At 47.7% G+C, this 21,297-nt stretch overlaps 1 long non-coding RNA gene across 1 annotated transcript in view; it reads left to right on the top strand.

The window, feature by feature from the left end:
- Positions 1–21,297, top strand: part of LOC137657109 (uncharacterized) — a 121,369-nt gene that overhangs the window by 99,634 nt on the left and 438 nt on the right. The gene's annotated exons all lie outside the window — the stretch shown is intronic.

Here is a 21,297-nt window from a genome sequence, read left to right as displayed (position 1 = left end):
TTCCTGTTCTCCGTGGCGGCCTTGTCGGTGATCTCTTTCACAAGGTCAGAGGGAAAGAGGTGCTTACCCCAGATGTTGCAGGAAATCAGCCTCCGGGGTTCGTGTCTCACTGTGGCACTTGAGAACACGAATTCACGACAGGCTCTCCGAGCCTTCATGAAGCTGTACAAGTCCTTAACTACAGTCGCCAAATGCGTTTTGGCGAGCACCATGTAGTGGTCGGGGACTCTAGTGTCACCGGCCATGACGTCAAGCTGTACCTGGAGGGACATGGATGCGGCGAGCCTTTCCTTCGTGTCTTGTTCCCGATGAAGGAGATGGTCATTAAGTTTCGGGAGGACTTCGTTAAACTGACGTCCAGCAACGTCAGGATCTAGTTTCCCCACCACGAAAGTATGCTGGACATCTTTCCAGTGTCGAACATCGGGGGGAGTAATCAGGGAGAAGGGTCTGCACTCCTCCAGTGCAGGGCAAGGTTTCCCTTCTTCCACTGCCTTGTGTACCGCAGCGAAGGCTTTTTCCATGAAGGGGAGGATCGCATCATCTGGTGCGACGTAGGTAGGGTGCTTCTTGCTCAGCGCCGGATGCTTTGAGCAGGTAAAACCCCTACTTTTAAAAGCGTTGGCCAGCATAGCCTGGGCCTTCGGGAGATCGAACACTATCACCTCCTTAGGTTCGGTCTCTTCTTTAGAGGCAGGTTCGGATCGAAGCCGGACGTAACAGTCCGGATAAGCCTCAAAACTCGGGAAGAACTCCACTTCTTCCAGGGCAACCGAGCCGACCTTCTCACTGACGAAGATCCTGCCCGTTGCGATAGGCATATGCTCAGCATACCTCCAGGGGTTGGCGTACGAGCATGCCGGGAGGTCCTTAACCGAAATCCTTTTTGGCTCCTTGGAACTTCCCATGGTCCTGATGTATTCGTGTGTTTCACGGAGTTTCTTGTCCATAAGAGCTTCGAGCATACGGAACATCTCCTGGGCGCTGGATGGGATGGGGTCCGGGGTGGCGGAGGTGGACGGGAGTGATACTTCCGTCGGTGTAGGAGTTGGGGCGGTGGTGGAAGGCGGAGCGACCTCTTGCTCCGACTCGGCGTATTCCACTCGGTCTTCCTCATAGTCCAATTCTTCGGCCATGAGGTTCCTCTCTGTTGTCTCTGACACCTCCGACATACGCTCCGCGTTGTCGGTATCCAGGCGACACTCGTGCATGGACTGGGCCATGACTACATCGGGTTCCACCGTGATCTGGATGGTGGGGATCTGATCCTTGGGGACCACAGAGTCTGGGGATGCCTTCGGGAACAGTAAGGCCCTCAAGTCTTCAGTGGCAAGGTATGGTCCAGTGGCGTTCTTCTGGAAGCCACGCACCCATTTGCGTAGCTTCTCTCGAGAAGCGTCCCTAACCTCCGCTGAGGGAGGGTTATTGAACGCCTCGACCAGGCGGTCCTGGCAGACCGTACAGTTCTGTGTGTCCCAAAACTTCAGATCACCTCTCTTATTGGCACAAGGGGCGTGAGTCCTACACGCCGTGTGCCCATAAAAGTGCGGGCGCTTCACTCCACAGAAGCCGTGGTCGCACTTCACGTACTCCTCCTGTAAGAGAAAGAGAACATGAGTATGGGGGAGTCATAAGAATGACTTCTATTCTAAAGTTAAACATTAAAGGATTAATCTTTAACTTAATATTAAGTGGTATAAACAATGTGATGTTCAGAGAATGGGCGGAAAAGAAGGAGATAGACACATACTCCGTGCAACCCGCCCGGCTGGTTACCGTAACCTTATCCATAGGCAATTTGTTGTGACCGAGGGCACAGGGCAGAATTCTTCATAGAATGCCAGGAAGGCAGTGGGAATTCTAGTGGGAATTGCCAAGGATATAAAACTGGGACTGAGGCCACTCAGACCCTAGAATTGGGAACGTAGAAGATCCCATAGGGTAGCGGTTTCCGGCAACCAGCCGTGCTAAGATACGCACAGCATGCTGGAAATTTGTGATATGCAAGAAGACAGCATGGTTATTAATAGAACGGTAAGATAATACCTATCTATTTATGTAGTCAAACCATCTGGTTGCAATGTAGGGCTATCAGCATGAGATGATAGCTAGTAGAAGGGGTGCAAGTCGCTTTGACGCCTCCGGAAGGCTCCGGCAGACCGACGGCACGCCGGAGGCCGCTCCAGCAGAGTTTCTGGCATTAGGGAAGACAAATATATAAGTCAGGGGTAATACCAGGATGGCGGCCGCCGGCACAACGGCGGCACGCCGGCGGGGAGCGGCGGCTCCGGCAGCCGAAGGTTGCCGGCTTGGTGACAGGGACAAGGAAAGGGCTATAGCAGAACCGGACTGCCGGCAATGGATGCCGGCACTCCGGGGGCCGGACCGGTGGACGGACGACCGAAGCTATGAGGTATGAGGGAAGGCCATCGGCTGGACGCCGACGGGAGGCAGCAGTCCCCCGCCACACGGAGGACTGACGGCCCAGGGGGCAAGGAATGTGTCACCAAGGGTGGGAGGTGGGTATCACCGACGGGAGAGGCGGCAAGGGACCGGCACCAGGATAGTGAAAGAGACAGAAGGAGGGATGTAGGGGTACGGCCACGGACCCCAAGATATCCCACCTGAGTGGGTGTACCCATGATAGAGGCTAGCCCTATCACCCTGAAGCAGGGGCCGCAGACGGCCGGGAGCCAGGGTAGCCCAAGGGAGGGCTAGGGAACACCCAAGAGGGGGGAGAACCCCTGCGGACAAAACGCATCTAGTGGCTAACCCCATAGGACACTATGAAGGGTATATGTACCAGAGCGGACTGCACACAGGAGCTCAAGGAAGCCCTATCACTCCACCCTAAGAAGGAGTTGTAGGACAGGGGACAGATGGGTATAGACTAACTTAAGTATAGGCTAGGCCATACAAGAGATAGGTGGGGAGGGGAGAAGAAGAAGGGTCTTCTATGGAGGAGGCTCTGTACCAAAGCGGCCACCAAGGAAGGGAGGACGCTCCCTAGCCTAAGGTAAGGCAGCCTGTCTGAGAACGGTGCATGGGTATCGTTTCAGCAAGGCACAGAACTAACTCCCCCCAAGCCTAACCTAGAGCAGGGATGTTACACCCTGAACTAGGAAGGATGGAAGACGTATCGCTATTGCAGGAAAGGTCGGAAACCTAGCCCCAGCAATAGAGGAAGGACATGCCGTTCCTCATTCTCGGACGCAACCCTAAGGGGGGATCATTCCCTTAGGGAGGACAGAGAAGCGATAGATACTCTGATATGAGCTTGATCCCCTTACGTGGTAGGGGGAGCAAGACTACACAGAGGGGATGCCCTAAGGCAGGGGGTGAAGGAAGCATATAGGGGTCCTACATGTAGGTTAGGTTAGAAAGGCACACTATCTAACCTATCCCCTATATGGTCCCTGAAGGCGAAAACACTTGCATCACAGTCAACAGTATCGTAAAATAATGCCACTATCTTCATAACTAAACCTAGGATCACTGAAATATATCATGCATGAACACTGATGTTAGGCGCTCTGGCCTAGGGGCTAGACTAGCGAACTGGTATGGGGTCAGATGATGATCGATAACAAGGCGTCAAAACACGATATATAAAGTTCCTAGCTATGAAGACTAAATAACTAATAGTATCGATTAGTTAATGAGGCCGGAAAATGCTGTTGAGGCTAGCTAAATAAGGCATGCAAAACAACAGCGACGCCATAAAATGGCGGGTCCGGTCGAGGCACAGCTCTGCCTCAAAACATAAAATATCTCGAAAAGTAAAAGTTACTTTACGGTCAGAGCTTATTTAAACAATACTGGAACCTTGTACTCAACTTTCCAGAAGAAGGCGAGGCCGAGGGTAGAGACATGGCTAAGATGCAAGTCGATAAGATACGCACAGGGAAAAATCCGACTAGTAAGGCAAGCTACTAAGCGAAGGATGAAGACGGACGTGACGTCATTTAGCAATGGCGCCCGTTTGTTTACGTCTCGAGTACCAAAAGTAGCCACGAACGAGATTAGCTGTGGAATGGCTCCCCAGCTATTCTCCGCCCCTACACATCGAAGTGTTAACTCTATGTGGGGTGTAGATAGCTATGTGGCGCGTTAATACATGCGTCCCCTGTTGATATACGATGTCTTAAAGGGAAACCTTTAGGATACTCGCTCCAGAAGTTAGAATTCTGTGATAACCTGTGGTTAAATTCTCTGGGAATATTTAGTAGTTATATACCCAAGGAAGCTACCAAAAAGGAACCTTCCATCAGGATGCCATGGCTTGAGCCCAAAAAAATATCTTGAAAATATAAACAAACTAAAAGTTAAAGTGACAGGTACTGGCGTCCCTGTCGGGGACCGAACTCGGGACCTCTATAATAAAAATCCGCCACACTACCAACCTTGCTATCGGAAGACTATCACAAGGAAGCAAACTAATATAAAAAACAATAACACAACAAACACACAAACAAACACAAATCAAAAGTCAAAAATCACACCCACACATTCATTCATTCATTCACAACGAAACATATTCAAAATCAACACAAAATCAAGCACCCAAAATGTCTGAGAAATCCTGCCCTATACTAAAACTCTATCCTTATTTCACTAGACACAACACATCATAGTAATGACAAATTCTGCTCTCTGAAAAATACGGCCCCAATATTCCCACCCAGCCAATCACAGCCCGACATTCTCGGCCCAACAGCCAATCACAGGCCACCATCCACAGAATCGTAGCCCCATTTCGCAGGAGCCCGATTTTTCGTATACCTACCTCCCACATTTTCGGTTTCCTCCAATTTTCAAGCTCGATTTTTTACTACTTGCACTCGATTTTGGCTCACGATTTTTTCACAGTGTCTTGGTCTGTGTTTCTATTATTGGTTTGTGTGTGTGTCTTCCTCTCTTCTTTTCTTATTGATTTTATAGGGAATTTTTATTAACCTCGAGCTTCCTTCATCTTCTCAAAAACTGAGTGTAACATTTGGCCATTGACCAATGAAGAAAACTCTTAAGAAGGCTTTCCTGTGACGTCACACACACCACAGTATGAATAGAGGGAATTTGGCGTTGGCAAAAGTGAGTAGTGGGCCTCCATAGGATAGAACTGGGCAATCAATCACTGCCTTATATAACGGATTTTGAGCGAAGCGAAAAATCTATTTTTGGGTGAGATAGCCATGGCGTCCTGATGGAAGGTTCCTTTTTGGTAGCTTCCTTGGGTATATAACTACTAGATATTCCCAGAGAATTTAACCACAGGTTATCACAGAATTCTAACTTCTGGAGCGAGTATCCTAAAGGTTTCCCTTTTAAGACATCGTATATCAACAGGGGACGCATGTATTAACGCGCCACATAGCTATCTACACCCCAAACAGAGTTAACACTTCTGTGTGTAGGGGCGGAGAATAGCTGGGAGCCGTTCCACAGCTAATCTCGTTCGTGGCTACTTTTGGTACTCGAGACGTAAACAAACGGGCGCCATTGCTAAATGACGTCACGTCCGTCGTCATCCTGAAGCCAGTTGCTTGCCGATCGCCATGATACAGCAGAGCAGGGTGGGACCTAAAAACTGGACGAAGTAGCAGGGAGGGTCCATCAGGACGCCATGGCTATCTCACCCAAAAATAGATTTTTCGCTTCGCTCAAAATCCGTTTTTTGGGCTCAAGCCATGGCGTCCTGATGGAAGAATACCAGAGAATCAATGTATCGTGGTAGATTTTCCCCTATTGGGTAAGTGCCAAAGGCTTTGAACAAGGTAGCATAGTAATCTTAATAAAAGAACCGTAGGGAAGAAACCTTCCTGCCCCCTTGGCAGTGAAGTTCCCACGGGCCATGCCGAGATCAAAGTGGTTATCGAAGGGCTATTCACCCTGCTAGAAGAACCTGAAGAACTTGGAGACAAGACTGAATGGTTGGCATTCGTATAGGAACATTCTCGAAGGCAGACGAGTGGTGGTTGGACACTGTATGTAGAGGAGAATAGTCTCGTCTCTAAGGTATAAAGAGTAAGTATTCGTATTGGAATATTACATTGCAAAGGTGAATATATAATAAGGGTTAAGACCTTAGTATCTTCATTAACCATAAGGAAGGGGATAATAAAACTATGACAGACATGTATTTCATAGTATAAGTAGGAGCGGATTGAGACTCACAAGTAATAAAATAAGAATTTTATTTCACAATTGCAGAAAAATTAAATGAATTGCAATAATATGTAAAGTTAATTTACAACAAATTATAATGTACATAGTATAAAGACTTGCTCTTGAATCTGAAAGGGAATTTCAAATTTATTAGTAGGCACTCGTTCTCGAGGAACGTCAGTCTTTAATTAAAACACATCATGCTCTAGGCATGCGGCACTCGTGTGACGACTATGACATTTCACCTGGGATAAGAACAGTTATAAGAAAGCACTAAGTGTTTTCGACATCACTACGTATCGCTCGAGGGTCAACATAGGCACCCGAAGAGTTAGAGTCCCAAGTAACTCGCTGTTCTATGCAGAGTTAGGTGCAGGTTTCATAACACTACCTGCGGCTACCACAAAATGTTTGACTTCGTGCACTTGTTTCGCATAATGTTTGAAGAAAACACGCGAGGACTTCCAGCCTGTGAAACTTTTAAGGCTTTCGAAGTCCATATTCTGAAAGAAATTCAGAGACGATGCAACTTTTCTAGGATCGTGACCGGCGGGTGTACTGTCAGGATCCGCTCTGCGAATGAAGTACTGTAGGTGATTTTCGCTCTTAGTTGTTTCAGTGACAGGTCGCTGCCCGATGTTTCTCCTTTGAAGAGTTGGCCTCCACCAAAGTTCGAAGTTCTGCGAAGATAGACCTTGAGGCATCTTCCTTCAGGGGGCATATTCTCCAAGGGCCCCATCTTTTGGTGGGTAATTCGTTTTTGGCGAGAAACGTCGGATCCGGGGAGAGGGTAAGGTCTCCTGAGTCAGTAAACAGGATATGACCCTCTTCTCTTGATAATGCCACTATTTCGCTGACTCGGGCTCCTGAAGCAAGAGCAAAGAGAAATATAACTTTCTGAGTCAGATCCTTGAGAGGGCATGAATCATTATCCAAGTTGGAGGCGAAATGGAGCACCTTGTCCAATGACCAGGAGATCGGTTTCGGTGGGGGTGCTGGGCGTAGACGAGCGCATGCTTTCGGCAGTTTATTGAAGATGTCGCTGGACAGATCAATTTGGAAGGCATACAACAGTGGTCTAGTCAAGGCCGATTTGCAAGTAGAAATCGTATTGGCTGCTAATCCCTGTCCATGAAGGTGAATAAAGAAGGACATGCATAAATCAATGGTGATTTCCGTATGATTTTTTGCCTTGACGAATGAGACCCATTTTCTCCAAGATGATTCGTATTGCCGTCTTGTGGATTCGGACTTGTATTCCTCGAGGAAGTCGAGACTTTTCTTCGAGATCCCAAACCTCTTCTTCGCGGATAGGGAGAGAAAATCATGAGATGAAGGTCCTTGATTTTCGATGATGAAGCGAAGACAGTCGACTTCTGTACTTGCTGGGAGAGAACTGGGCCCGGGAGAGGGATCAGCGTGGGCTGCAGCTCCAGGACCAGGGGGTACCAGTTGCTCCGGGGCCACTTGGGAGCCACTAGGGCCGCTGTCCCTTTGAAGGTTCTCAGCTTGGAGAGGACTTTCAGCAGAAGGTTGGTGGGAGGGAACAGGTAGATCTTGGACCATCTGTTCCAATCCAGGGACATGGCATCCACCGCCTCTGCCTTGGGGTCCTCGTACGGGGCCGCATAACGAGGAAGTTGATTGTTGTCGCTCGTTGCGAAGAGATCGATCTGAAGTTCCGGGACTTGGTGGGAGATGAAGGAGAATGATCTTGCGTCTAGAGACCATTCCGACTCTATGGGGCTTGTCCGGGATAGAGCGTCCGCCGTCACGTTGCGGAATCCTTGTATGTGAACTGCAGATAGGTGCCACTTCTTCCTCTCTGCCAGACGGAAGATTGTTAGAAGCACCTGATTTATCTGGGGCGATCTTGAGCCTTGGCGATTGAGACATCGAACTACCACTGAGTTGTCTAGGGTTAGACGAATATGGATCGAGGGAGGCGGGGAGAGTTTCTTCAGTGTTAGAAGGACCGCCATGGCCTCCAAGATGTTGATGTGAAACGTCTTGAATAGTGGAGACCACGTGCCTTGAGCCTGTTTTTGGTGGGAGTGACCTCCCCAACCCTCCAGCGAAGCGTCTGTGTGGATGTTGAGTGATGGAGGTGGATGTTGAAGAGGGATGGACCTTTTCAGGGCCTTTGCTTCTGACCACGGCTTGAGGAGAAGTCGAAGTCTGTTTGGGAGCCGTCTCTTGAGGTCTCTTCGAGCGATGGATGCAGAACGTCTCCAGACTCCCGCGGCATCCTTTAGCTGTGCACGAAGCACCGGGTTTGTCACTGAGGCGAACTGTAGAGAGCCTAGAACTCGTTCTTGCTGGCGTCTTGAGATCCGCTTGGATTTCAGTAGTCGCTTGACAGACCCTGCTATTTCCTTCCTTTTCTTCTGGGGGATGGAAAGGCGGTGTGACTGAAGGTTCCACTGGATTCCTAACCATTGGAACTTCTGAGCTGGAGAGAGGCGAGATTTCTTCACGTTTATCTTGAATCCCAGGTGTTCTAGGTACTGGGTGACTTTGTTGCAGGATTTTAAACAATCCTCAGGCGATGGAGCCCAGACTAGCCAATCGTCGAGGTAGGCCATCACCTGGACGTCTCGGAGGCGGAGCTGTTGAACGATGGCATCCACCAGCTTTGTGAAGATCCGAGGGGCCACGTTGAGGCCGAAGGGCATGGCCCTGAAGGCGTAGCTTTTCCTTTGGAGTCAAAATCCTAGGTAGGAGGAAGCGTGATGGTTCATTGGAACGTGCCAGTAGGCATCCGCCAGGTCTATGGAGACCGTGTAAGAACCTCGAGGCAGAAGGGTCCTTATCTGTTGAAGAGTCAGCATCTTGAACTTGTCGTTCGCTATGAACTTGTTGAGGGGGGATAAGTCCAGAATGACTCTGAGTTTGTCGGAGTCTTTCTTGGGGACGCAAAACAGTCTCCCTTGGAACCTGGTGGACTTTACCCTCCTTATCACCTTCTTGTTCAAGAGATCTAGGACATATTCTTCCAGAAGGGGGGTTGATCGTTGGAAGAATTGCTGGAAGGTTGGGGGTGGTTGAGTCCAACTCCAGCCTAGACCTTTCTTGATGATGCTGTGTGCCCAGGGATCGAAGGTCCAACGATCCTGGAATTGGCGGAGTCTTCCTCCCACCGGAAGCACTTCATTGCTTCTGGTGTCCCGAGGGCTTACTGCCTCGGCCGCTAGCTCCCCTTCCTCCTCTGCCTCTGGAGGGGCGGCGAGATGCGTCTCTGCTTGTACCCCTGTTTGAGCCTCTACCTTTGGGACGAAAGGTAGTTGTCCGTTGCTCAAAGGCAGGGGTGAAAACTGGTGACTGGGACAAAACCGGTTGGGTGACCAACTGAAAGGTCTGTTGTGGCTGAGCAGCCACTTGGGGAGTAGCGGGTCCCGGAAACTGTCGTCGCTGTTGACGTTGCTGGGGGTTTTGCTTGGAGGATTTCCTCTTAGGTTGAGGGCCATCGTCCTGAGAGGATTTCCTCTTTTTTGACATGCCCCACTTGTTGAGAAGGTTCCTATTCTCAGTGGCAGCCTTGTCAGTGATATCTTTCACGAGATCAGAGGGGAAGAGGTGTTTACCCCAGATGTTGGAGGAAATCAGCCTCCGGGGTTCGTGTTTCACAGTGGCACTTGAGAACACGAATTCTCGACAGGCTCTCCGAGCCTTCATGAAGTGGTACAAGTCCTTCACCAGAGTCGCCATGTGGGATTTGGCGAGTACTATGTAGTGGTCTGGGGCTCTGGTGTCACCAGCCATGACATCAAGTTGTACCTGGAGGGACATGGATGCTGCGAGCCTTTCCTTCGTATCTTGTTCCCGACGAAGGAGATGGTCGTTGAGTTTCGGTAGGTCCTCGTTAAACTGATGTCCGGCTACGTCAGGATCTAGCTTTCCCACCACGAAGGTATGCTGGATATCCTTCCAGTGTCGAGCGTCGGGGGGAGTTACCATGGAGAAGGGTCTGCACTCCTCCAGTGCAGGGCAGGGTTTTCCTTCTTCCACAGCCTTGTGGCACGCAGCGAAGGCCTTTTCCGTGAAGGGAAGGACTGCATCGTCGGGTGCGACGTAAGTAGGGTGCTTCTTGCTCAGGGCCGGAAGCTTAGAGCAGGTAAAACCTCCACTTTTGAATGCGGTGGCTAGCATAGCCTGAGCCTTCGAGAGATCGAACACTATCACCTCCTTGGGTTCGGTCTCTTCTTTAGAGGCAGGTTCAGAACGAAGCCGGACGTAACAGTCCGGGTAAGCCTCAAATTTCGGGAAGAACTCCACTTCTTCCAGGGGGACCGTGCCGATCTTATAGCTGATAAAGATCCTGCCGGTCGCGATAACCATATGCTCGGCATACCTCCAAGGGTTGGCATGTGAGCATGCAGGGAGGTCCTTAACCGAGATCTTCTTCGGTTCTTTGGACCCTCCCATGGACTTGATGAACTCATGAGTCACTTGAAGTTTCTCTTCCATAAGGGCTTTAATCATCCGGAACATCTCTTGGGCGGATGGGATGGGTTCCGGGGTAGCGGAGGTAGACGGGAGAGACACTTCCGTCGGTGTAGGAGTAGGGGCGGTGATGGAAGGCGGAGCGACCTCCTGCTCCGACTCGGTGTATTCCACCTGGTCTTCTTCATCTTCCGCGCCTTGGGCCATGAGGGTCTTCTCCGTGTCCTCCGAAATATCCGACATGTGTTCATCGTTCTCGGAATCCAGGCGACACTCGTGCATGGACTGGGCCATGACTACGTCGGGTTCCACCGTGATCTGGACGGTGGGGATCTGGTCTTTGGGTACCACAGAATCAGGGGAGGCCTTTGGGAACAGTAAGGCCCTCATGTCTTCAGTGGCCAGGTATGGTCCAGTGGCGTTCTTCTGGAAGCCACGCACCCACTTGCGTAGCTTATCCCGAGAAGCGTCCCTGATCTCCGCTGAGGGAGGGTTATGAAAGGCATCGACTAGGCGATCCTGGCAGACCATACAGTTCTGCGGGTCCCAGAACTTCAGATCCCCTTTCTTGTTGGCACAAGGGGCGTGGGTCCTACACGCCGTATGCCCGTAGAAGTGCGGGCGCTTCACTGCACAGAAGCCGTGGTCACACTTCATCTGCTCCTCCTGTAAAAGAAAGAGAATATGAGTATGGGGGGGGTCATAAGAATGACTCTTAAACTAAAGTTAAATATTAATCATTAATTTTAACTTGACAATAGGTGTGATGCACAGAGGATGGGCTGAGAGAGGATAGGTACATACTCCGTGTATCTCGCCCGGCTGGTTACCGTAACCTTCATCCATGGACAATCCGAAGTGACCGAAGGCACAGGATAGAATTCAACATAGAATGCCCGTAGGGCAGTGGGAATTCTATTGGAAATTGTCCAGGATATAAGGCTAGGACTGAGGCCACTCAGTTCCAGAATTGGGGACTAGAAGATCCCATAGGGTAACGGTTTCCGGCAACCAGCCGTGCTAAGATACACACAGCATGCTGGAAATCTGTGATATGAAAGAAGACAGCATGATTACTAATAGAACGGTAATAAAATACCGATCCATTTACGTAAACAAGTCATCTGGTTGCAGTGTAGGGCTATCAATATCAGATGATAGCTAGTAGAAGGGGGTGCAAGTCGCCTTGACGCCTCCGGAAGGCTCCGGCAGATCGCCGGCACGCCGGAGGCCGCTCCAGCAGAGTTTCTGGCATTAGGGAAGACAATATAGAAGTCAAGAGTAATACCAGGGTGGCGGCCGCCGGCACAGCGGCTGCACGCCGGCGGGGAGCGGCGGCTCCGGCAGCCAGAGGTTGCCGGCTTGGTGACAGGAACAAGGATGGTTATAGCAGAACCGGACTGCCGGCGGCGGATGCCGGCACTCCGGGGGCCGGCCGGTGGACGGACGACCAAGCTATGAGGAAAGAGGGAAGGCCATCGGCTGGATGCCGGAGGCAGGCGGCAGTCCCCCTGCACACGGAGGACTGGCGGCCCAGAGGGTAAGGGATAAGTCACCAAGGTAGGGGGTGGGTATCACCGACAGTGGAGGCGGCAAGGGACCGGCACCAGGATAGTGAAAGAGACAGAAGGAGGGATGTAGGGGTCCGGCCATGGACCCCAAGACATCACACCTGAGTGGGTGTACCCATGATAGAGGCTAGCCCTATCACCCAGAAGCAGGGGCCGCAGAGGACCAGGAGCTAAGGTAGCCCAAGGGAGGGCTAGGGGACACCCAAGAAGGGGGGGGGAACCCCTGCAGACAGAACGCATCCAGTGGCTAACCCCATAGGACACTATGAAGGGTATATGTACCAGAGCGGACTGCACACAGGAGCTCAAGGTAGCACTATCACTCCACCCTAAGGAGGAGTTGTAGGACAGGGGACAGATGGGTATAGACTAACCTAAGTATAGGCTAGGCCATACAAGAGATAGGTGGGGAGGGGAGAAGAGAAGGGTCTTCTGTGGAGGAGGTTCTGTACCAGAGCGGCCACCGAGGAAGGGAGGACACTCCCTAGCCTAAGGTAAGGCAGCTTGTCTGAAAACGGTGCATAGGTATCGTTTCAGCAAGGTACGCAACAAACCCCTCCAAAACCTAACCTAGAGCAGGGATGTTACGTCCTGAACTAGGAAGGATGGAAGACGTATCGCTATTGCAGGGATGGTCGGAGACCTAACCCCAGCAATAGAGGAAGGACTAGTCGTTCCTCATTCTCGGACGCAACCCTAAGGGGGAATCATTCCCTTAGGGAGGACAGAGAAGCGATATAAAACTCTGATAAGAGCTTGAACCCCTTACGTGGTAGGGGGAGCAAGGTTATGCAGAGGGGATGCCCTAAGGCAGGGGATGAAGGAAGCATATAGGGGTCCTACGTGTAGGTTAGGTTAGAAAGACTCACTATCTAACCTGTCCCTTACATGGGCCCTGAAGGCGAAAACACTTGCATCACTGTCAAAAGTATTGTAAAATAATGCCACTATCTTCATAATAACCTAGGATCACTGATAAATATCATGCATGAACACTGATATAGGCGCTCTGGCCTAGGGGCTATAGTAGCCAACTGGTATGTGGTCAGTCGATGACCGAAAAAAAGGCGTCAAAACACGATATAAAAGTTCCTAGCTATGAAGACTAAATAACTAATAGTATCGATTAGTTAAAGAGGCCGGAAAAAACGCTGTTGAGGCTAACTAAATAAGGCATGCAAACAACAGCGACGCCATAAAATGGCGGGTCCGGTCGAGGCACAGCTCTGCCACAAAACATAAAATATCTCGAAAAGTAGAATTTACTTTACGGTCAGAGCTTAATTAAACAATACTGGAACCTTGTACTCAACTTTCCAGAAGAAGGCGAGGCCGAAGGTAGCGACATGACGAAGATGCAGGTTGATGAAAAGAGCGTATGGAAAATCTGTCTAAGTAAGGCAAGCTACTAGCAGAAGGATGACGACGGACGTGACGTCATTTAGCAATGGCGCCCGTTTGTTTACGTCTCGAGTACCAAAAGTAGCCACGAACGAGATTAGCTGTGGAACGGCTCCCAGCTATTCTCCGCCCCTACACACAGAAGTGTTAACTCTGTTTGGGGTGTAGATAGCTATGTGGCGCGTTAATACATGCGTCCCCTGTTGATATACGATGTCTTAAAAGGGAAACCTTTAGGATACTCGCTCCAGAAGTTAGAATTCTGTGATAACCTGTGATTAAATTCTCTGGGAATATCTAGTAGTTATATACCCAAGGAAGCTACCAAAAAGGAACCTTCCATCAGGACGCCATAGCTTGAGCCCAAAAAAAGTGATATTTTTTTTGGTTCTAAGCACCCTTAGTACAAAAAATCCTGAACATTTTTTTGCATTTCCCTTAAAGACTTATATATATTCTGCACCCACCCACCCATCCATCCCCGTTTTAATAAAAAAAAAAAAAAAAAAAAAAAAAAAAGAATTTTTCCCGTTTTTTCGAAAATGGGCGTGGAGATCCCTTAGAGTTTATCGAGTACATCTCGAGTCAAGTCGGAATTCCTCGTTGCTCTCTTCTTCTTTTTTTATTCCATGATTAGGAACACACTTCCTCACTCTCACTCACTCACCCTCCCACCCTCCCGCTCTCTCTCTCTCTCTCTCTCTCTCTCTCTCTCTCTCTCTCTCTCTCTCTCTCTCTGAGCATCGAATCCATTGAAATATTAAATAATCGGAAGTGTATCCCAAGATATAAATAAATGATTTTTGTAAGTTTAGATGAAGTCAGCTCAGCACAACATAATTATGCATTGACACAGAAGTAAGTAAGTAAGTGGTTGGTTGGTAGAAAAAAAGAGGCTTTTCTTAGTTTTGATCTATACATACCACCAATACATTGAAATTCAGTTGAAATGAAAGTAGGAAATGAGACCGTGATAAAAAAGCACAAGTAGGAACACTGCTTTGGATTTCATTAAGCTTTTAGTATTTATATTCTGGGGAAAACCTTTATAGAAACGATTTATTTTGTATAGAGTCCTTTCAATGACGTCACTGGGAATCGCTGGCGGCCATGCTGGAGGACATACAAAGCGAAAACAGGGCAGCTGCTACAGCGAATATGAACAATGAGAGCGACTTTGTCAAACAATTGCCGGGTGATGATAAGCGTTTTTACAAGCAGAAACTCGATCTAATTGATGGCCTAGATCCATACCAGATGTAGAATTCATTCAGTCAAAATATTGAGGATTTTCCCAGTATTTCATACATTGATATGGTGAACTACTTGGTACTGTCGGCCAACCCAGAACATGAGTGGGCATACATTTCCATTGAATAATCTGCTTCCAGAATTCGTTGTTTTTCCCTTTAATGCTTTTAAGTCCAAAATTAGATAAACACTGGGCCAATGAAGAGAGTGTTTATAATTATAAAGCTAATATTGATCATTTAGCCAAACCTTGTGTATTATAATTTTTGATTGTCAAAATGTATGTAAAAGTTTTGCATTATAATGTCAAATCTTTATCAGTTCATGCCTAACCTTTGTGTTTGTGTTTGGTTACAAATGCTATAATTTCTTATATACATATAAACACATGATGGACAAACTCTATTGTAATGCTCTTGGATGATCGTTTTGCCTCCTTGCAATTAAATGCTCAAGTTTAATTATTTTTTCAATGTTTCATATATAAGCTGAAGACCCCTTCGGGTTAAACCAGCTTTCAGATATTATTATTATGTTTATTCATCACATAGGCCTGTATGTCTGCACAATTTAATACACAAATTAAAATAAATATAAATATACACTTAATTATATATAGGCATGAGCACCTTGACGAAATAGACCTAGGTAAGTAGCCTTTGTTAATATAGCCAATATGGGCGCTTTTAATTTTTGTTTTGAAAATCTGAGATACCCCTTTGATGTTTGAAAATTGAGATGCCCCCTCCCCCACACACACTACACACTGAACTGACGATGATACTTGTGAAGTCACCTATGCGATCGGATATAGCATGTTTACACAGGAATAATGATACTTTTAGGGCCTAGCCGAGACTGACCTGATATGAAATGATCAGAACAAATACCTGCGTAGGGTAGTGAGGATTCACGTAGATCAGCCCGTGATATTCTGGTCAACCACAAGTCACGTCTGCGCTTGGATAATTCTTCTGTATCTTTGTCCTGATTCTGAATAACTGCCGGTATGCAGTAGAAACTCTTGTCATCTCTTCGTCCTCGATTCCCACAGCCAGTAATAGCGCAAAAACTGGGCATTGTGTGAATGTGAATGTGATGAAATGGCTAAATATTCAACAGTTCAACCATAGCTATTCACTGAACGTGTCTTTGTATGCCCTCCAAGATGGCGGACCGGAAGTTTGATGACGTGTATTGAAAGGACTCTATACAACTTTGGTTTTTTTCTCTCCTATTCCAATAGCAGACGTATAATGACCTCATTATTAAGAAAATCCCAAGATTAGTTGCTCTAAAAACTCGTTTCATATGAAAAAACCCGGTTAATCCAAAATGTTTGATTTGAATAAAAAATAACAGAATCTTACTTCTGCTTATATTGTGACCTCTTACAATTCCACATCAGATTCTTCCTCGTTTCCTCCCGACAATGTCAAAGATTTCCTTTTCTCCTGGATTTTCAGTCTTTCAAAATATCTTTTTGGGCTCAAGCCATGTCGTCCTGATGGAAGGTTCCTTCAGTAGCTTCCTAAGGGTATATATGACTACAGTAGATATTCCCAGAGAATTAAACTAAAGGTTTCACAGAATTCTAACTTCTAGCGCGAGTAGGCTACCCATAAGGTTTCCCTTTAGGATATCGTATAATAACGGGACGTATGCTTGACATGCTACATAGCTATCTGCATCCCACATAGCGTTTACGCTTCGAGGGGGAAGTGGTTGCAAGTTATGGGAGGAGCCGTTACTAAGTTCTCCTCCTCCGTTACTGTTACGGTACTCGGATGACGTCATAAACGACGCCATGTTTGGCCGCCATCTTGGCTGACGTCATGACCGCGCGCCTTCTCCATTCCTTCACTTGTAGCGTCTATGACCAGGTGTTTTTCCCAGTTGTTCGCTATTATTTCCCAGCATGTCGCAATCTTCAGCCTCTCCTGCTTCTGGAAAGTTGAGTACCATATTCTTATATTGTATAAATCAGCTCTGGCCGTAAAGTAACGCTTTATCATCTTTAAATACTGTGTTTTGTGGCGGAGCTGTTGCCTTAACCAGAGGCGTCATGACGCTGTTGTTCGCATCGCATGCTTTATTTAGTTAGCCAGAACAACTTTCCCAGTTTCATAACTAATTATCAGTATTAGTTATTTAGTCTTTATTGCTAGCAATTAGTTATATTATGCCGATAGTATTCTTTTTCGGCGAGTGCAGGTAGCCGAATTTACGACGCTAGAATTGCTAGCCTACCCCCTAGGCTCGATTGCCTAGGCGTTTTAGTTTACTTTCATGCATGATATAATAAGTGTTTCTAGTGTTAACTTATGAATTGAAGATATTAGGCATTTATACATATAAGATTCAGTGATTGCACATGGGTTTTTCTCCTTCTAGGAAGTATACAAGGGGTTCTGATGATCTTGGTAGTCGATTCCCTTGCCCCTAACCTAACGCTTGGGGCTTTTGTATACTTTCACACCTCCCCGGTTACCTTTACACTAAGGTAATCTCTCCTCCCTCTGAGGTAGCCTAGGCTACATCCTAGCCCTCCTTACCTTGAATGTATTCAAGTGAGGCTAGGCTAGGATTTTCTTTCCCATCCCATAGCCATAGTTCATGAGCTTTGAGTTGGGGTCAGAACCTCGGAGTATCAGTCGTTTGCCCCCAGCTACCCCATTAGGCGAATGAACTCTCCTTTTGGTATCCGCTGGACGGCAAAAAAGTGGGGGTGGTGTGTCTGCCCTTCCCCCTAGGCCACACCTAGTAAGGTTACGACCTTTCCTCGCTGTGACCTAGCGACTTGTCCTACACCTGCCTTCTCCAGGCTAAGGGATATGCTTCCCCTAGCCTAGGTTAGGCAGCCCCTGGGATTCTGTTTCATTATAGTTTGGGACGGCACGGCCATGCCATTCTCTCACTTTACTAACCTGCCCTAGGCTGGAGGACGAATTCTTCCTAACTCCTTCTCAGGACCCTCTTCCCCTCCCCCTCTATCCTTTGGTGATGGACTAGCCATCTCACCTCTGTCCACCGTCCTACAACTCGACCGAGTGCCGGCGGGTTGTGGGGTCGTCCCGGTCCTTTCACCTGTTAGTCCGAACTGCTAAGCTTCCCGCATATAGTTGAACTATGGGATAGCATACGACAGGTCGGTCTGCCGGTGGAAGACCTCCCTATCTTAGAGTGTTCTTCGGTCCTCCCTTGGACCGCCATCCGCAACTCCAGCCAACTGCCGGCTTAGTTGTGGCTGGATGGAAGCCTGATCATACTCTCCCTTCCATTTGAACCCTCCTTCTTGAGGAAGGCGAGGTTAGGGTAGTGAGCTGCCGCCCTTCCCTCTTCCTTCCTCTATGCTTTCTCTCTATCTCAATGGCAATAGCCGACAGCTTAGCCTAGGTCTCCTCTCTGTCCCATAGATTGAAGTCAGGGTTGGAGTACCTACAGCCGGTTGCCTGCCGACTGCCGGGGGCTACCGACATGCCGGAGATCTGCCATGAATCCCGAGATTGTCACCCTTCCCCCGCCACATTGACTGATGACTGGGAGGGGTTACCCTCACTCGGAGACTCGCCGGCGCCCGGTGTGCTTCCGACACATCGTCGGACTGCCGGCTCCACCTAATTTCATATTACGACAGTGGACTGTCACCTTTCTCTACCCTGCCGGCAATGCGCCAGCAGTGTCTATTGTATAGCTATATACGATAGCCAGTACATCTATGGTATAGTACATACCCTAGTCAGAAAACTATGGTGTATAGTTATGCAGTAAATACTTTCTAGCATACTCTGTGCATCCATGCGCAGTCCCTTGCTGGGACCTACTCGAATTGGGGATAATCAATTCCCCTTTTTCACTATGCTGAATGAACTCAGCTCTCTTCCTTTCACCATTGCTAATACCCCGGAGGAAATACTAGCTGTGCTAATTATCCCTGCGGGATAACTTTCCCCCTTAGGGCTTACTCAAAAGAAAGCCCTAGAGTTAGTAGTGGTGTCAGGTCGCGGCAATTGGCTGTGCGGGATTCACAAAAATGTGTCTTTCCTGCTTCATTTCCAGCTTACCTATCCTAAGCTTACACTTGGAAAGGAATCTTATATTGTAATTGAAATTACTTTAACACTAATCTAAGATTACTTCAAGTCAATGTTATAGACTTCCCAATACTCATGTACCCCTTTCTTCTTTACAGGAGAAGTATATCCGATGTGAGAGCGCCTTCTGTAGCATTCGGCGCCCGGACTTCTACGGCCACTTGGCGTACCGAACCCACGCCAGCTGCTCCATCTCCCAAGGATCTCTTTGTTATTGGGACCCGCAGGTCTGCACTCTTTGCAAGGACCTGCTCAACGAGGCGTTCGAGGACCCCCCGTCAGCGGAGGCCAGGGACAATGCTTGCGAGAAACTACGCAAGTGGGTGCGTGGTTTCCTGAAGAACGCCACGGGGCCCTATCTCCCTAGTGAGAAGATGAAAGCTTTGCTCTTTCCCAAAGCATCTGCGGATGCTGTCATTCCCAAGCCAGAGATTCCACGTGTCCAACTGACGGTTGAACCGGACGTATCGGACGCACTCCAAGACTTCCATCTTGACGAGGTGGAACGGATGTCAGAAGTGTCGGACACCACCGAGAGGACCCTGATGGCCGAGGGTCAAGAAGAGGAACCTAAGGAGGCTCCTGACTCTGAAGGAGAAGGTGCCACTGCACCCTCTATTGCTTCCGTAGTCGCCTCGGAACCTGTCTCCTCTACCTCCTCCACTCCTGCGCCCACAAGAGTGGACACGCCTGTGGATAACCTCCAGGCCTTACGAGAGGATCTGCCAGAGGGACAAAGATTTCAAGAGAGAAATCCTTCAGTTGTACAAACAAACCCCGAGGAAGATCACTGTGAAGGACCTTCCGCCCTCCTCTGTGACGAACCCATGGAGGCATGCCGAGCACATGCCTATCACTAGCAGCAGGATCTTTATTAACGACAAGATAGGCGCCGTTCCCCTTGAAGAGGTGGAATTTTTGCCGAGCTTCGAAGCTTACCAGGACTGTTACATCCGCCTTAAGTCCGAGCCCGTTTCCAAGGAGGAAACCAAGCCTAAAGAGGTCATAGTGTTTGACCATGCAAAGGTTCAATCTCTGATAGCCGGCTGCCTGAAGAGCAAGGGCTACACCAATTCCAATGTGCCAGCCCTAACCAAGAAACACTCGTCTTTTCTTGCTCCTTCCACCATGGTCTTCTCCTTCGCGGAGAAGTCCCTTCTATCAGTGCTAAAGGCGGTGGAGAAAGGGAAACCCTGCCCTACATTGGAGGAATGTAGGCCCCTCTTCCTCGCCCTCCCTCCCGACGACAAAAACTTTCTCTGTGGGAAAGTTGGAGTCTGACATCGCTGTGTACATGGTAACTTTCACCAGACTTGGTTTTCTTTGATATTAATTCCAAAAAGTTAGTAGTTATTACTTTATTTCAAGATCTTGAGCGCCATTTAGTCTAGCTGTGCACTGATAACATATTTCTCATTTTATTTTTCTTTCTTAGACTGAAGAGGGTTGTCTTTACTATTAGTTATAGATCAGATTTGAATTTTCATGAACAATCATTGATTATAACTAAGCATTTTGAATAAATGTAAATTACCCAGAAGTTTTCGTTACTGTAGAGACATCCAGAATTGTCATAGACTATCTGAACCAAGAACAAATAGTAAATTTGGTGAAAGGGCTTTTAGCTACTGTGCGCCTAGACATTATAATAAACTGCCAACTGAAATGAAGGACCTAAAGGGAGCAATTTAATTTAATTAGAAACCAAAGACATTACTTTTCACAAGATCATATGATTGAAAGATGCTACAATCAAAGAATTGTATAAGTTATAATGAAAATGTTTCGTTAGATGATTGATATGGACCCGCCCGAGAAGTAGTTCACTCGACTAAAGTGGAGGGTTGGATTTAAATCCAAAACAAGTAAACAAGTATATACGAGTATAGGGAAGTTTGTGGTTAGTAGAGTAACTTCGTCTAGGCATTATGACACATGATAGGCTGAATATTTTGAGGCTGTATGGGTTATCCCATAAATCAGTATTTTCATTCAGTGGGCAATGTTAAAACCATGTTTTTAATGTGTGCCACTTTTCTTCACACTCCTAAGTATGGTAGGTTATTCATTGGATAAATATAAGTGCTAACATTGAGTAGCTGTATGTACAATGGATTTAGATTATAGCTGTCCCTTGGTTTTTATTGGAGTAGGTTTATGGCTTGATGTAGGATACATTCGCAAAAGTCTTAAAGTTACATATAGGCAAGAGATTCTAATCCATAGTTTAACCATACAATTAAACTGAACATCTTTACATCTTGGGATGTAATTCAGTGGGTTTGTGCTGTAAATATGAAGGGGATCAGCGTATAGGTTGAAAGTGTTCTGTTACTAAGGTAATTGAGGTAATTCTCTGGTTAGATGGAAAA

This window comes from Palaemon carinicauda, chromosome 18 (assembly GCF_036898095.1).
Source record: "Palaemon carinicauda isolate YSFRI2023 chromosome 18, ASM3689809v2, whole genome shotgun sequence".
Lineage (NCBI taxonomy): Eukaryota > Metazoa > Arthropoda > Malacostraca > Decapoda > Palaemonidae > Palaemon > Palaemon carinicauda.
Note: the sequence above shows the minus strand (reverse complement) of the source record. Positions and strands in the feature narration are given on the sequence as shown.